The sequence below is a fragment of the Ochotona princeps genome, chromosome 1 (genome assembly GCF_030435755.1).
Source record: "Ochotona princeps isolate mOchPri1 chromosome 1, mOchPri1.hap1, whole genome shotgun sequence".
NCBI lineage: Eukaryota > Metazoa > Chordata > Mammalia > Lagomorpha > Ochotonidae > Ochotona > Ochotona princeps.
Genome location: NC_080832.1, coordinates 70,576,102 through 70,593,264, shown reverse-complemented (window position 1 = coordinate 70,593,264; position 17,163 = coordinate 70,576,102).

The following is a 17,163-nucleotide window of genomic DNA, read 5'->3' as shown; positions in this document are numbered from 1 at the left end:
CTTTAGAACATCTTCATCACGAACCAAAGAAATAGTCATTCCCCTTCCACCATGCACTTGCTAACCCTAGGCCCATGAGTCAACGTTCTATGGATTTTCTTTTCCTGGACATTTTGTATAAATAGAATCATATAGCAGGATTGTTTTTAAGCACTTAGCATCATAAAGGTTTCAAGTTTCATATTGTGATACACACGTCAGTAATTCACATCCCTTTGTATAACATTCTGTTGTAGGGAGACTGTTGTAGGGAATTCAACACGAACACAGCAACAACCCCGTTTTTTGCCTCACACAAAAGAAGAATTTTCATGCAGAAAAGCTCTAGTTTGCAAAGTATGAATTATTTAGGAAAGAGAAAGAGAGCTTCTGTTTTAGTGACAGGGGGGGCTCCAAGGAAGGAAAGACCTGAGGAAATGGTGGAAATGGTGCTTTTATGCACCATCTCAGGGAGGGGTTCACATGGGTAACCCCAAAGTCAGAAAGAAAAAACTTACTTGTGATGGGCAGTAATGTCTACCTCCTTGCCCTGGAAACAAAAGGAGAGACTTGTAGCTTCCTCCTGAAGTGATCAAAGTGGGCTGTCGGCTTGCTCTAAGAAGTGGGGATTGACATGTTGACTCTGTCCCTTTGTTTCCTCCCTGTAGGAGGAAAAGGATGGAAATATGGAGAAGCTTCATTTTTAGAAACACAATTAACATCTTTTTAAAAAAAGATTTATTTATTTTTATTGGAAAGGCAGATATACAGAGAGGAGGAGAGACAGAGAGGAAGATCTTCCATCCGATGATTCATTCCCCAAGTAGCCGCAACGGCTGGAGCTGAGCCAATCCAAAACAGGAGCCTGGAACTTCATCTGGGTCTCCCACGCGGGTACAGGGTCCCAAGGCTTTAGACTGTCTTTGATTACTTTCCCAGGCCACAAGCAGGGAGCTGGATGGGAAGCAGGGCTGCCGGGATTAGAACTGGTGCCCATATGGGATCCTGTGCACGCAAGGCGAGGACTTTAACCACTACGCTAATGCGCCGGGCCCATAATTAACATCTTAAAGGTAACTTTACCAGAGACTCTAACTGTCCCTTTAATTCCTTAAACAATTCCATCAGATGAATACAATATTCCTTTGTAAGGAAATGCCACATTTCATTTGTTCATTCATCAGTTGATGGCTACCTGAATTATTTCCACTTTTGGCTGTCAGGACTACTACTGCTGTGACCATCCATGTACAAATATTTGTGTGGACATATGTCTTGGTCTCTCTTGGACACATACCTAGGAGTAGAATTGCCAGGTCATCTCACAACTCTATGGCTAATGGTGTGAAGAACTTCCACACTGTTTTTTGAGCTGATTGCAGCATTTCACATTCCCAGCACTGGCTTTGTCTTTTGAAAATTCCACTGTGGATTGTGAGAGGCAGTGGCTGTTTCCCTTCATGTAAACTATCTTGAACAGCAGTCTACCCATAGTCATGGTGTCACAAATAGTGCCGTTTTTGAGGTTGTGTATGTATGTGAAATAAAATGTGGATGGCAGAGCAAAGTTCTAGGCATAACTGGATCGTGTTGAGAAGTCCTCCTGGGCTGAGGAGAAAGGAGAGGGTAGGTGTAGAGTCTGGCAGTTACTGGTTAAAGAAGCCCCATGGACAGTGACCTGAGACAAGCAGGCATCTCCATACGGAAAAGAAAGAAAGCTATTTGTATTGTGGGCAGTAGCATCCCTCGCTAGGCTTCTTTTGTTTTTGCCTCCACGTGTGAAAGAATTCAAATCAAGGCACAAAGGTATACAAGAACATAGGGTGCATTTAGGGCAAAGCTGAAGTGCACTCTCAAGAAATAGACCCCGGAATAGCCCAAACACAAAAACCCCTGAAAAAGAAAAGCCACCTCAGAAGTGTTGAGCCTTCTCTGTATACCATCTGGAGGCACAGGAGGTGATGTCTGGAATGGAGCTGGAGTAGGCCTGAATATTCCAAAGGAGGCAGAGTTTGAGCAGGACTTGAGTTCTACCCATTTCCCTGCCAGTTTTTAGAAACATGAAGTGTCACAGTGTCAGATGTTTGACAGGAATGTCCCACATCACAATCATATGATAACCTAAAGATCATGGGGAGGGAACACATCCTGCAGCCATAGTGGATATTTCCAGCTTGTACTGGTTCTGCCTCTGCAACATTCCAGAACTTGCAGTTTCTGCTACGTGGGATGGTTGGGCATGGGGGTGAGGGGAAAGGGCTTGGTGATGCAGAGAAGGCAGGCCTAGATAGTGCCCAGAAAAGGAAAGGATTTGGGATGGTGCATAAAAAGTGGATTATTAGACATCCCGGTGCCAGCTTGTGAGGTGGGTGCAGGGTTCGTGAGCCCCAGGGGTGGGGGATCTGGCAGTGCTCGCGTCGCCTGGCTCGGGTCCTTGGGCCCACCTGCTGAAATTGTCCTCCTCAGTGAAAAAGGCAGAGCAGTGGACAGCAGGCCCTGACATACATGGAGAATATGGCAGCCCATTTGGTATCATAGCAGAAGAAGGAGAACCGAACAAATTGGACAACCACACCAGCCAAACGATGACAAAAATATCTGGGTGAATGGAGACTTGAGGTTGACTGTGCCAGCCAATGGACTCTGGGAGGGCTGCATCATCCTTGGATCAGCAAAATTTACCGCATTTTGGAACTATTCAAACCACTTGGGCAGAACCCTCAGAACATGCACACATAGGACCCTGGGTTGATGGTTGTTCCTGGTCTCTGGGTACTGGGACATTTGGAAGACCAGGTGTGGCTTCCTCCTTTATCTCTCCCCTTGCCCCAGAAACAAGAAGAAATAGCAAATTTAGAAATAATGATTTCACCCGCTATTCCTTAACCCTCAATCCTTCCCACCGTGAATAACATGTAATCATAATAAACAAACAAATAAACAAATAAATAAATAAGAAAATGGATTTATCTCACAGACTGGTCAGGTTCGAGTCCTACATCCTGGGACTGCAGCAGATTAAGCGATAGAGTTCCCTTGTGGAGAGTTGGGCATACCGAGAACTGGGTAACCAAGGAATACATAACTGTTCTGTTTCTAGGTGGCCTGCATGCAGTATCACAATATCATGTCACTGAGTTTCAAAGAATTTGCTTCTACTCCAGCTCATCTGTTCACAACCTGGTGGGCTGGCTTGCCCAAGTTCTGTTATTATTCCAACCTATCTTGAAACTTGTCTAACTTGCCAATTGCTGGAGACCAGCTCCAGCTGAGTCTGGAGCTCGAGAAGGGTGTGTGGATGAGGCGCGAAGAGAGAAAGAAAGGAGAGACAGACCACTAGGATTCCTTGATCATTGTGGACCCCGCGAGAAAGCTGTCCGCTTTATTTATACAGAAGCAGTACAAAGTTTTCTTTTAGGGGCATTTTGACATAGCTTCAGGGGGGCACAATTTACAACTTCTTGAGAAATGATTGAGGAAGGATTCCACATTTCTTGCTTATCTTGGCTTGCCAGTCTTCATCTCCTCTCCTCAGGTCTGGACTATAACCTAGGCGCCGCCTGTGACAACCAGACCCCTACCTTGAATTACGTATGAGTTAAAAGGTCTGGGACCTTGGTTTATGGGGATTGGGGTTATTGACATTAGTTGGCCATTAGGTCTGTAAGCTCACACAGTCTGTTAACCAAACAAGTAAAGCAAGGGTTATAATGGTGGAAAGAATTGCAGTTAGCAATGAGTTCCTCATTGCTCCAGTTACTCTATTTAAGTTTCAGCTCTACAATGGATAAGTGAGTGTTTCCAAAGACAATTTTACAAATTGTTTCACAAGGCATTATCCATTCCAACGTTGCAGCCAAGAATTTCTCAGTAGCCAACACATCTTATGCAGTAATACACTCCTACTACAATTCTTATTCTACAACTTATCTATCACTAAATGGGAGAAATACATCAAGAGAGAAAAAACATGAAAATCTAAGACAAAAAGTTTTAAACATTACATTCCTCTACAACTGCAGGCTCTACAACTTCATAAGTGAGCAAACAATAATCAAAAGTATATCTTTATGATGTTAATGAAATCACCCTATATTTCCTCTAGCTAAAAAATTATAAAAACAGCTAAAGCATCTATATTTTCTATGTTCTAAAGAGTTGCAAGGACAGGCTAACCCTTAAGGTCACAGTAACTATATTTTTTGCCTTAGCAGGATAGCCTTTAGGGTCATAGTAATATGATAGCTTTTAGGGTCCCAGTAGCTATATTTTTTGTCATGGCAGTTTTAACCCATACTCCCATCATTTCCATTAGTTTGTAAAATTCTTATCAAGCCATTTCCCAGAAAGCGTGCTGGATGTCTGGGCCAGATTTTATGGCAATGGGTAGGCACACAATAAGGTGTCCAGAAACAGCATGGGCTTAATCGTACTCCTGTGTGCAGTTAAAGGCCCACTCACCAAGACATTATCAATAACATTAACTCTCAAGTTCATGTTGGTTGCAAAAGTCATCTCACAGGGGCAAACAATGCCTCAATAGATTACAAAATTCTTAGTGGGGTGGTTGAGTGTCCATGTGAAAAGGGCTGAAACTGTGTCAAGGTGGTCAGAGAGAAATCTGCCAGGCCCTGCCAAAGAGCTGGAAGCTCCCCTGGGCCCTGCCAAGCAGGGGAGCTGTTCTCTTCACACCTTCGCATTATTCACACCCCAGCAGCCAATTATAACCTGGTGTGGATTTTCACAACTCCTTCCTAAGCCTTCAGATAAGATGTAACGAAGGGGGCTGGTACAGCTAGATAAGCTTTGGCTCCTGTCACCCATGTGGGAGACCTGGATGAAACTCCCACCTCCTGGCTTCCGTCTGGCCCAGCCCTTGCCATCGAGAGGTCATCTAGAGGATGACGTCTTTTTTCTCCCTCTTACCCTCTTTCTGTAACTCTGACTTTCAAATAAAGAATAACTCCTAAAAAAAATATAGCTCAAAAAACTCCCCAAAATGGGAGCTCAACAAAATGATACTTCTTTCCTTTAATGTTTGTTTATTTTCATCTACTTGAACGAAGAACAGAGCAGCAAATAGAGAGCTCTCATTTGCTGGTCCACTCCCCCAGATTCCTGCAATAAGATAGGGGACGGTCAAACTGAAGCCAAGAGCTAAAAACTTCATCCGGGTCTCCTGGTAGGATGGCAGGGGCCCAAGCACTTGAGCCATCACCTGCTGCCTCTGAGGATGCATTAGCACAAACTTGAATAGGACGTAGTCATAGTGGACTCAAAGTGGAACTCTGATATGGGACCATGAACATCCACGTGGAAGCTTAGCCCCCTGTGCCACACTCTCACCCCAAAATAATATTCTTTAAATAGTCGTTCAACATTTCTAAGTGCAAATCATATCAGGTAAAAACTCATCAATAAAAGTCATTTGCTTATCCATTGTTAAAGATTTGTTTATTTTGCTTATGATTATTTTATCTCCTATTTCCACTATAAAATATAAAATTGCATGTCCTGGGGAGAGGGAAGCTTTACAATAATGCTCACTTTTCTGTGGTTCTTGTCTCTCAATAGTTTGCTTTTGTGATAGCTATCTTTTTAAATAGATAACATTTTGTAAGATAAGGCAGAGATGAAAACTTCTGATAAGCAATATTATTCCATTCAGAAATTTAGTTGATATGGAAATCAGCATGAAAAGTGCTTACAGAACTCCAAATAAATCTGCCATATGACCCAGCTATCCTGCTCTCAGAAATATATCCAAAGGAAATGAAAACTATGTATGAGAAGGTGATCTGTAATCCTGTATTTACTGCAGCACAATCTACAGTAGCAAAGGCATGGAAACAACCCAGATGCCTGTCCATAGAAGAGTGGTTACAGAAATTATGGTACATCTGCTCCAGGGAATATTACTCAGCCATTAAAAAGAATGAAAGTATACCATTTGCAGCTAGATGATTCACTCTAGAAACCATTATGCTCAGTGAAATAAGTCAATCCCAAAAGGATAAACACCATATGTTCTTTCTGATACAAAGCAGACTTCATACTAATTTTAACATCAATATCCCTTTCCACACTGTTTTTGCTGCAACCCATGGGTTTTGATATTTTTTGCTTTTATTTTCATTTCTTCCAACTAGTTTTTTTTCTTTTATCAAATTCTTCACTGACTCATACATCACACGGTGGCATCATTTTACCCAAGAAGCTTTTGTGTTTTCCCTTTCGTTTCCTCATGAATACATTAGTTATTCAGTAGCATGTTGTTTAACTTCATGGTGCTATAAATTTTTTGCTTTAACTTCATTCCTGTTGCTTCTCATTTAAGGGAATGTATCGTGATGGTGTAATAGAGACTATCATATCCAGATGTGAAGATAAAACACAGTATGCATCTCTACTTCCAAACCAAAGATGGATTCTCAATGAAAGTGTTGGATGTATCTAGACAATGGGATGCTGGACTCTGACATTTTCTGCACCAGTAAGGTCAGGACATACTTAAATGACAGACTGATGGACTTATGACTGCTTATGAAGGACTATTCTATTGTAATAATAGGAGGAAAATCAGTTGCAGGGTGGGAATTTGGGGAGGGAGTAGGGAAATCCCAGACCCTATGGAATTATACCATAAAATTTAAAGAAAAGTTTAGTTGATGAGGCTGCTCCTGTGTATGATTCAAAGGCATTCCCAACAAGATGAGGCAAGGAGATTTTGGTTTTCTTCCTTTTAAATTCCACTCAAATTTTGCAGATGTAAACAGCTGTGTGTGGAAACTTGAGTTAACAGACACTGAGTTCTGATTTGCTCACCATGCCTCTTTGGGACACCTTGGGCAATAGCTGCCCAGGGGCATGTAGCTTAGCTCTGGCTCTGTCTGCAGCTTTTTCCCTGTCTTTAGCCACAGCTCATGGAGTAAGACTGCGTTTCAGTGCCTGCTCCAGAAAGAGGATTCCCTTTCAATTTTGTTGGACTTTTAGGGTTGCTGTTTGCTTCTATTTTTTCCTAGGATTTGAGAAAATTATCTGATATTCTTCATGAGTTTAACTTTTCTGCAAATTGAATCTTTTGTACCTGTACCACCAGAAAATTCCATCTGTCCTGATCATTTTTAGTGTCCTTCTCTGGATCTTTCATAGCTCTATGTTATCCTCAAGAATAGAGAGGCCTTGCTACCACGTACCTGTGGTGAGCGGCTCCCAGACTTGCCAGAGCCTCGGCGTCTACCCTTTTTTGGGTGAGTCCCGGGGGTCTGTATAGTGGGTTTGGGCCTCCCCTACTGCTCGTCATGTGGCTGGAACTGGGGGGAGGAGCCAGGAGGGGCGGGACTGGGGCCTAAGGAGTTGAACCTCTGGCAGGCAGCCACCTTGCCACCTTCTACCCGGGGGTAGAAGGTGTCGGGGACGTGTGGGCCAAACCCCGTGGGAACTCTGACCCCACTGGATGGCTTAGCAAAGTCACTGAAGACAAGGCAAGAGGTGCAACAGGCTATGGGATGTGCTAAGCTGACCCAGAGCAACCACTGGCATGCTTAATACTGGCCGGGAACTGGCCTGGTTGGGGAGCTAGGGGGAGGCCCTGGCTGGGTGGAATTTCCCACTAAGGCGCTCAGGAGCTGGAAGGGGGCTGCGTTCTGGTCGAGTCGCAGTCGTAGTCTCCCTTGGCATAAGTGTGGACTGGGACAAGACGCACCGATCCAGGTTAGACCACAGCACAGTTTGGTGCTCCAGAGGACCAGGGTAGATGTGGGACGGACTCGGCTAGGTTTCAACCCCGACTGAGGCATATATGAGCTATATGTGGGTATGGACGAGCCATGGTTGGGCTGAAACTTCTAACAGCAGGAACCAGAATGGGTTGAAGACCAATTAAGAAAGGCCGCTGCTCCTGCTGGGGCAAGAGATGGAATGAGTGGTGCTGGCCCATGGACTTGCTGGTATGTGCGAAACCTGACACCAGGAGGGTTCTGATGGAGGAATCTGAACAGTTCCTCTGACAGGACACTGACCCTACAAATAAGCGCAGGAAGCATGAAGGTAAACAACCCAGAAGAGGCTATGGAAAATGTCCCATTGGCATACATCTGGCTCGGGTTGAGGGCGGACCTGGCTGAGTCAGTTCGCGTCATCCACTGGCAAGTCCGAGCGCTGGAGCTGTGTGGGGGGTCTGGCCAGGTTCGGTTGTGATAAAAACAGTACACAACACAAAATGCCAAGGCAAGGCTGCCTGTGCCTGTTAGGAACGCAGCACCCAACCAGCACACTTCCCACTGGTTTAGGTGAGGGTCGAGTGTGTGATGGGCAGAGCCGGGGTGGACTGCAATACTCATTGGTTCCAGCTGAGGTCGGGGCTGAGAATAGAACCAACCCAGTGGTTGCAACCACCAGCTGATCGGGGTGATGGACTGAGGCGGGCACTGTGCTTGCTAATACATATAGGAACCTGATCTGGGAACACCTCAAAATTTCTTTGGGGATCCCTTCAATCAAAATGGAGGAAACAGAACATTAACCAAAAAAAGATAGAAGATGGAGTAGATCAACCAACCACCTCAGCTATATGTTGACAGCAAAACACTGGACAAGGGGAGACTCTATGATGGACTATGTCAATCAGTGGACTCTGCACCAGCCTCATTGTACCTGGATTTTGCTGATGGTATGTTGGAGCTTTTAACTGAGCGTGATGATACTCTGCTGCTCTGCCTTCAGACCAGAGAGGGTATACCTAAGAAGGTGTTGAACTTGACTGGACAAATAGGACGCTGGACTATATGTTTGTTATATGCTTGCAATGAGGGAATCCCAAATGAACTTGGGCTGTGGTTATGCAACAAGGTGGAGGAATCCACCATGGGGGGAGGGTTTGGGAGGGGTGGGGAGAATCCCAGTACCTATGAAATTGTGTCACGTAATACAATGTAATTAATGAATAAATTAATTTTTAAAATAAAAAAAGAATAGAGAGGCCAGAACTTATGATTTATTCATCTTACAAACTAGGATGGGGCCAGAACTACTTCAGTTACAGTCACCTGTCTTTCTACAACAATCTCCAGGCTTATCGACATTTTGTTTGTTTGGTTTGGTTTTTGTTTTATTTTATTTTATTATTTTATGATACAGTCCCATGGGCTCTGTTCCATAGGGAAGATTTCTCCTCCCACCTTCCCAAGTTCTCTCCCTCTCTTCTCCACTGGTTTCCCCCATATTATTACAAAAGTATAGTCTTTCATTAACAGCCATAAATCCATCATTTTGATATTTAAGTGTATCCTGACGTTATAGATAAGGACAATGGCAGAGCCCAGCATCCTTTTGTTAGGATAACAGTTTCACTGGAAGTCCATCTTTGATTTAGGAGTAGAGATGCACACTGCATTGTATCTTCACATCTGGATATGAGGATAGTCTCTATTTTTTAAATTTATTATTATTATCATTATTATTTTATAATGCAGTTCCATAGGCTCTGGGGTTTCTCCACCCCTCTCCCCAAATCCTGTCCCCCCATTTATTTCTGCCATATTATTACAGTGTATAGTCCTTCATAAACAGTCGCATGTCCATAAGCATATGGACAATGGCCGAAAGTCCAGCATCCTATTGTCAGGACATATTTAACAGTTTCTTTGTCTAGACTTGTTTTCCTTCATTTGTGCTGACATGTCTCGCAGACCTGCACTTGACAGAGGCTAAACCTTATTTGAGAATCCACCGCAGGTTCCTCCATTTTCACATGAACTGAATCCAGCCAAAACAAAAATCACACTTGGGTGGATGTTGAAGCACAGGGGTTAAACCCCCATGTGGGACAACCACATTTCATACTAGAGCATCAGTCTGAGTCCCAGTTGCTCCATTTCCAACCTGTTTTCCTGTTAATGGAGCCTGGCTGTCAGCAGATGGTGGACCAAGTGCTCAGACCCCTGCCACTCACATGGGAGATCTGGATGGGTTTCCCAGCTGCGAACTTCAGCCTGACCCAGGAATTTGGCAGTTGCAGAATTCTAGGCAGTTGTGGAATGAACCAGTAGATGGAAGAGTCAGCTTCTCTCTCTCTCTCTCTCTCTGTCTCTCTCTCTCTGTCTCTCTCTCTCTCTCTCCCCATCACTGCCATTCAAGGAGGTAGAAATACTTAGTATTTCAATTTGAAAAAATTAAAAATTTAGGGGCAAACATGGTGGGTCAATAGAGTAATCCTCTACCTGTGGTGCTGAAATCCCATATGGGTGCCCTTTCATGTATTGGCTGTTCTATTTCTGATCCAGCCCCCAGATTATGGTCTGGAAAAGCAATGTAGGATGGCTCGGGTACTTGGTCCCTGAATGCATGTGAGAGATCAAGGAGAAATTCCTGGCTCGTGGCTTCTAGCTTTAGCTCATCTCAGCTGCAGTTATTGTAGCCATTTGGAGAGTGAATCAGCAGATGGAAAATCTCTGTCTCTCTTTCTCTTTGTAGCTCTGTCTTTAAAATAAAAATAATAGTATTTAAAAATTAATCACACTTCAGATCATAAACTTTGCTTCATCAGATATTTATTGGACTTTGAGAAAATGTCAGGCATGTGGCCAGCATTGTGACATAGCAGTTAAAGCTACCATCAACAACACTGGCATTCCCTTTGGGCATGGGTTCAAATCATGGCTTCTCCATTTCCAATCCAACTCCCTGTTAACGAACCTAGGAAAACAGTGTAGGATAGCCCTTGTCCTTGTGCCTTTGTATCCATGAGGAAGAACAGGAAGAAGTTCCTGGCTCCTGGCTTTGATCTGACCCAATCATAGCCATTGAACTATTTGGGGAGTGAAACAGTGAATAAAGAGCTCTCTCTCTCTCTCATCTCAAATAAAATAAATAATTTTTTTTTACAAAAATTAACAGAAGTTTCAGGCACTGTGCCAGGTATGTAGAGGTGGAAATGAGTCTAGGGTCTGGCATTGCGGTGCAGCTAGCTAAGCTACTGTTTATAACACTATCAGAATGTCCCCAAGCGTTTCACTTTTGACCCAGCCTCCTACTAATTCACCTGGAGAAGGAGTGAATTTTGGCTCAAGTATTTGACCTCTCTCACCAACTTAAGAGACTTAGATGGGATTCCAGGCTCTTGATTTTAGCCTGATCTAGTCACAACTTTGTATCCATTGAATGCACGGTGCACACACACACATACAACTTGGAATTACACAGCACAGGTTAAGCCACCCTGTGGGAGGCCTACATCCAATAGCTGAGTGCCTAGGATCAGGTGCACCTCTGTTTCTGATCTGACTTTCTGCTAATGCACCTGGGAGGCAGTGGATGATAGCTCAAGTACTTGGGTCCCTGCTTCCCAGATGGGAGACCCAGATGGAGTTATAATCCTTGACTTCAGCCTTCCCCAACCATGACCATTGTGACTACTGAAGGGTGAACCAGAAGATGGAAGATCTTGGTCTTTCCCTCCCTGTTCATCACTTGACATTTTTAGTAAAACCCATCATATATCATATATCATTTATGGTTATACACATACATAACCCTTGACTTTTGAGTGACAACAGTTGTTGACCTTTACTGAGTCTGCGTGAGGTGTTTTATTACACAGTATACATCTGTGCTCTCATTCAGTCTTTACACCAGCCCTCAAGGTTGGTACCGTTTCCATTTTATGGAGGAGGAAAGTGAAGTTAGGAGATTACTTGGCCAGCATGCCAGCTAGCAAGCAGAGCAGTCAGGATTTGAATGAAATGTCTGGGCCAAGGACTCTGCTAACCTGACAGAGAAGAAAGCCATTTCAGGTCAAGGAAAACAGTGTGCTAAAAGACCCAGAGGCCTGAATGAGCACAGGATGTTCGAATTACAATTAGGGTGAGAGTGTGAGGCAAGAGTGGCACAAGACAAAGGTGAAACACAAGGATTCATTGGTGATGGGCTTTGTGTAGGGTTTCTTGTTTGTTTGTTAATAGATGGTGGTGAATCATTTAGAGACCCACTCCCCATAATAGTAGCCTTTCAAAAATATTTATGTATTTATTTACTTACTTAATTATTTGACAGATAAGAATTAAAGCGAGCAGCATCCAGGTTACCAGTTCACTCCCTAAATGCCCAGAAAGGTCTAGTTGGAGATAGATCAAACACAGGACCCAGAAACTCAATCCAGGATTCCCAACTACCTGAGCCACCTGCAGGAAGCTGGTAACAGAAACCAAGAGTTAAACTCCAATACTCATCCCCGGGGGTTAAACATTCCAACTGGCCTAACCACTAAGCCTCACATCCATCCCCATCCAAGGGTCATAGAACGGAGAGTTCTGTAATGTGATCCCATGCTCCCATGATCTCTTGATTAAGAAAGATAACTGTGGCAGCAGGCCTGCTAGGGGAGTCAGGGGTTATTTTGAAGATCCTGACAACATAAAATGAAAGCCTAAATTAAAACCTGAGGGTGAAGGAGGATCAAGTCTCTTGAGTCCTGCTGAAAATACCAAGAAGGATATTGTGGGAATTGAGAGAGAAACATTAGGGACATCTTGAGTTTCCGGCATGGGCATCTAGGTATCATGGAGATACCATGTATGCCTACTAAGCTGTTATAAAAAGGCCTTCATTCTGATTGATGAAGTAAGTGAGGGCTTTCTAGCCTCTGGAACAGAGCGCTGATGCAATGAGCCAACCCCCAGCCCCCAGGCCTCCATAGCCTGCTCTCCTGACTGAGCATGCCCAGGCAACCTGCTGGAGCCAGACCGGTGCTTCAACAAGCTGAGCAGCCACTGATGGAGACATGCTCAAAGCCCACACCATCTTGATCTGTGAGTGGAACAGACAAGCCAAGAGGACCCCTGACCTCAAAGAATAGGCCTTTTATTTCTCTGTAAGGAGGTTTAGGGCAGAGGAAATAAGATAAATGCCACATGAGGCAATAAGGAAAAAACTAAGAACATGCCAACTTATGAAGGAAATTCCACCCAGAGGAAAGTGCAGTGGCTATTGTCACTCTACAATAGCCAGGAAAGATAGGAATTTTTATGAACTTTGTGTATGATTAAACCACTACTTGGGTTTGTTCTGTTTTACAAAGAGGATGAAAGAACTTGCCCAAGTCACGAGGCTGCTAGGTGTCCAGGAAGCACCGCAGCAGGGGTTGAGTCTGGGAGGCACATCGTGTATGTGACTTGGGGGTGGGTGTATGTGGGCGTGTGGGTGTGGTTCTGACAGGAGGAGTGCAGCTGGGAGCCAGAGAATCACGTGGGCCATGTCAGAGGGCAGGGTGTGGCACAGGTTGACAATCAATACAGAAAGTAGACATCCTGGCTGGAGACTTTTGGTGCTTTGTCTACTGGCTGCTTGTCTGAATCGTTTTAGTGTGGCAATTAACATGAAAAATTTTGCAAGAGGCCCAAGCTCAACTGTTCAGTGGCTGCTCAGCAGCACAAATTGTTACCACACGATCACAGCTGTGAAAAGGTTGTGACTAAGTGGATCCCACCTTAGCCTGTCCCTGTCTCACCTGAGGGTTTTCCAAAGTCTCTAGAAATAGGCCAGCAAACATTCAAGTGGTGTTACTGCTGAGAAGGATGACTCACCTGTGGGATAATTTACATGCAAGTTCCAACTTGGCCTTCTTCCCCTCCTCGGCAAATTCTACTGCTATCTTCTCATCGTCTTCCTCCTGCAGTCTTACAAAGGGTTATACTCCTGGCCATGAAACACAAGCTGACAGCTGATGAGAACAGAAAGCTGAATGAGAAATGCAGAGATGACATGGGTTGGACTTTACCAGGAAGACCGAGGGCCAAGGAGTGTTGCAAGGGAAGAATTTTCTAGAGCCTTATGCAATCTCCAACAATCCTGAGCCATATCGCAGTTTCACTTCTGGTTTATATTAACTAGCACTAGAAACATAATGAGTGGCCTAGTTCTTTTCTAGTGAATTGTCCTATCAGAGCTGTTCCCGATAGGCTGTTAAATGCCTTTTTAAAAATATTTATTTATGATCTGAGAGGTAGGAAGGCTGACAAAGAGAGTGAACTCCCTTCTGCTGATTCACTTCCTTAAGTGTTGCAATGACTGCACTGAGCCAAATCTGGGAGCCGGGAGCTCAGCCCAGGTTTCCCACACAGGTGGCACAATCTGAAGTATTTGAGGCATCAGCAGGTTCCTCATTAGTGGGGAAATGAATCAGGAACCAGAGCCAGGTACTGAAACCAGGTATTCGAATCTGAGACACAGGTACTACAACCAGCATCTTAGCCACTGAGCGAAATGGTCGTGTCCTGTTGAACAATGTTAAAAACCGGCACTAAGGAGTGAACATCTGATGCAACTTGGGACAATCTTATTTTTCTGAGCCTCAGTTCCTTGCAGAGCAGTACACAAAAACTCAACGTGCTGCCCACAGCCATCGCCAGCTTGGAGGTAGCAGTCAACCAATGTGCTTGGCATGCTCTCTGGAAGAGCACTCTGCTATGGGCTGCAGTTGTCTTAAGTAGTGGCTCAGCCTCTCTCTCCACCTTTCAAATAAAATAAGTAAGTAAAGCTTGTTTAGAAACCAGCACTGGGTACTACGACTTTGAGCTTGACCTTAACTTTAAATTTGAAATATATCATTATAATATTTAATGAATATGAATTCCATTTTTAGAAGTTTCTTGACATATGATTTTACGTTCCATGAATTTATCCGTTTAGGGACCGACATTGTGGTAGAGCAGATAGTTACCATTTGTGATGCTGGCAACCCCATATAGGTGTTGGTTCGTATCCCACTGCTCTACTTCAAATCCAGCTCCCTGCTAATGGTCTGGGAAAACAGAGATGATGGGCCATGTGCTTGGGCCCCTGTCATCCACATGGGAGACCTGGATGAAGTTCCTGGTTCCTGGCTTAACCCTGGCTTGTTGCAGCCACTTGCAGAGTCAATCAGGAGATGAAAGCTCTCTGACTCTCTTCTCTTTATATAACTTTGACCTTCAAATAAAATAAACAAATCTTAAAGGAAATCCACACATTTAAAGCGCACAAGTCAATTATTTTAGTATATTTATAGGGTTAAACTCAGTTGATTTCTTAGAGCTAGCTTTATTAGCTAATGCATTTCCAGAGGAAATGTTGGTAACCCAAGTTATTAGCTGAATTTTGAGTGCAGCTAGAGAGGTCGGAGGTCTGCCACACTGTTCTCTCAGAACAGAGTTTGGAGAACAAAGTGTGTCCAGATGCTGTGGCTTGTTGTTCCTATCTCATCTTGCAGTTACTTGCTGATGTCCCCCGAAGTGACTGCCGAGTAGGGAGAGGGCTACACGGGGCCTCATCTTGGCATAGCAGCCAACAGCCAAACAAACACTGATGGTATTCCAGTAAGTTCCTTCAGTGAACCACAAGTCACTCACTCTTTTTTTTTTTTTTTAAGATTTATTCATTTTATTACAGCCAGATATACACAGAGGAGGAGAGACAGAGAGGAAGATCTTCCGTCCAACGATTCACTCCCCAAGTGAGCCGCAACGGGCCGATGCGTGCCGATCCGAAGCCGGGAACCTGGAACCTCTTTCCAGGTCTCCCATGCGGGTGCAGGGTCCCAATGCACTGGGCCGTCCTCAACTGCTTTCCCAGGCCACAAGCAGGGAGCTGGATAGGAAGTGGAGCTGCCGGGATTAGAACCGGCGCCCATATGGGATTCCGGGGCGTTCAAGGCGAGAACTTTAGCCGCTAGGCCACGCCGCCGGGCCCAAGTCACTCACTCTTAACGGTTCTTGGCAGTGCCTGTGAGAATCCCCTCATGGATGAGCAAGGTCAGGTTTTTGTATTTTTGTTTTCAGCCCTGACTTTGTCCTCACCCACTTACATCAGTCATCATGACCTTGAAGTATGGCTCAATCTCTTTCCAGCCCTTTTCTTTCCCATGTGGATCTCAGTGACCTTGACTTTGGCTTGCTTTATTTTATGTGTTTTCTCTTTTATGCTTGAAATGATTACTAATCTCTTCATTGAGTCAAAAGCATCTTCTTTACTGTCTCCTTTCTCACATCTGTTCCCAAACTGTTCCTTCAGAGTATTCCAAAAAGTTTGCTAATGAAAGCTTTATACACAGGAATTTAAAACTTGGCCTAAACACCTCCTAAACTAAAGGGTCTTGAAGCAGGCATTAAGATAGCAGTTAAGAAGCCAGTTAAAGATACTCACATCCAACATCAGTGCACTAAACTCTGATGCACAGCTCTGGTTCCTGGATCCAGATTCCTGCTAATGCAGACCCTGGGAGGCAGTAGTGATGGCTCAAGTCATTGGGTTCCTCCTACTCACATGGGATTTCCAGACTGAATTTCCAACTCCCAACTTCAGCTATTACAGGCATTCAGGGTGTGCCTTTAAAAATTGTGGATGGTAGCTCTCTCTGCCTCTCAAAAAAAAATTTATTTTTTAAATGGGACTTTATTTCTCTAGGAAGTTGCATTCAAAACTTCAGTCCCAGGCATCCTAGTCTCGGCTCACCATTTCCTGCCTATGTAACTGCAACTTCAATCACTTTTCTATCAGAGCTTACAGTCTGTTGAACTCCTGCAGTCTCCTTTTGTCTGATCTTTCCCTGCTTCAATCCATGCTCATTACTAGTTTTTTAAAGGTTTATATTTATTTGAAAGGCAGAGTTATTCAGAGAGAAGGAGAGAGAGACCAAGTGAGAGAGAGAGCTTTCATCAGCTAGTTCACTCCCCAAATGGTTGCAACATCCAGAGCTGGGCTGGTCCAAAACCAAAGACAGGAGCTTCTTGAGTTTCCCATATGGTACAGGGGCCCAAGGACTTAGGCTGTCCTCTTGGCCTGCTTGTCCAGTTGGAAGTAGAGTGGCCAGGACTTGGACTGGCCCCCATATAGCATGCTGATGCCACAGAGACCTAACTTGGTACGACACAGCTCTTGCCCTGGTCCATGGTCATTACTACCTGCTTTTCTCCCTTCATAAAATTTGCCAAGAACAGTAACTGCCCACCAGCTCCTCCTTTGCATCAATGTGTTTATACATATCTTAGGAAAGCAGTGGGCTACATGGAGTGGCTTGCACTGAATCACGTCCATTCATTGCAAGGGTGTCTCACTGCTGCCTGACAGTCCCACAGTTCTGTAAACCCTTCACTTTATCCAACTTTCCCCTTCTTGACTTAAACCTGACTCTGCTAATGATCTTACCTTTCA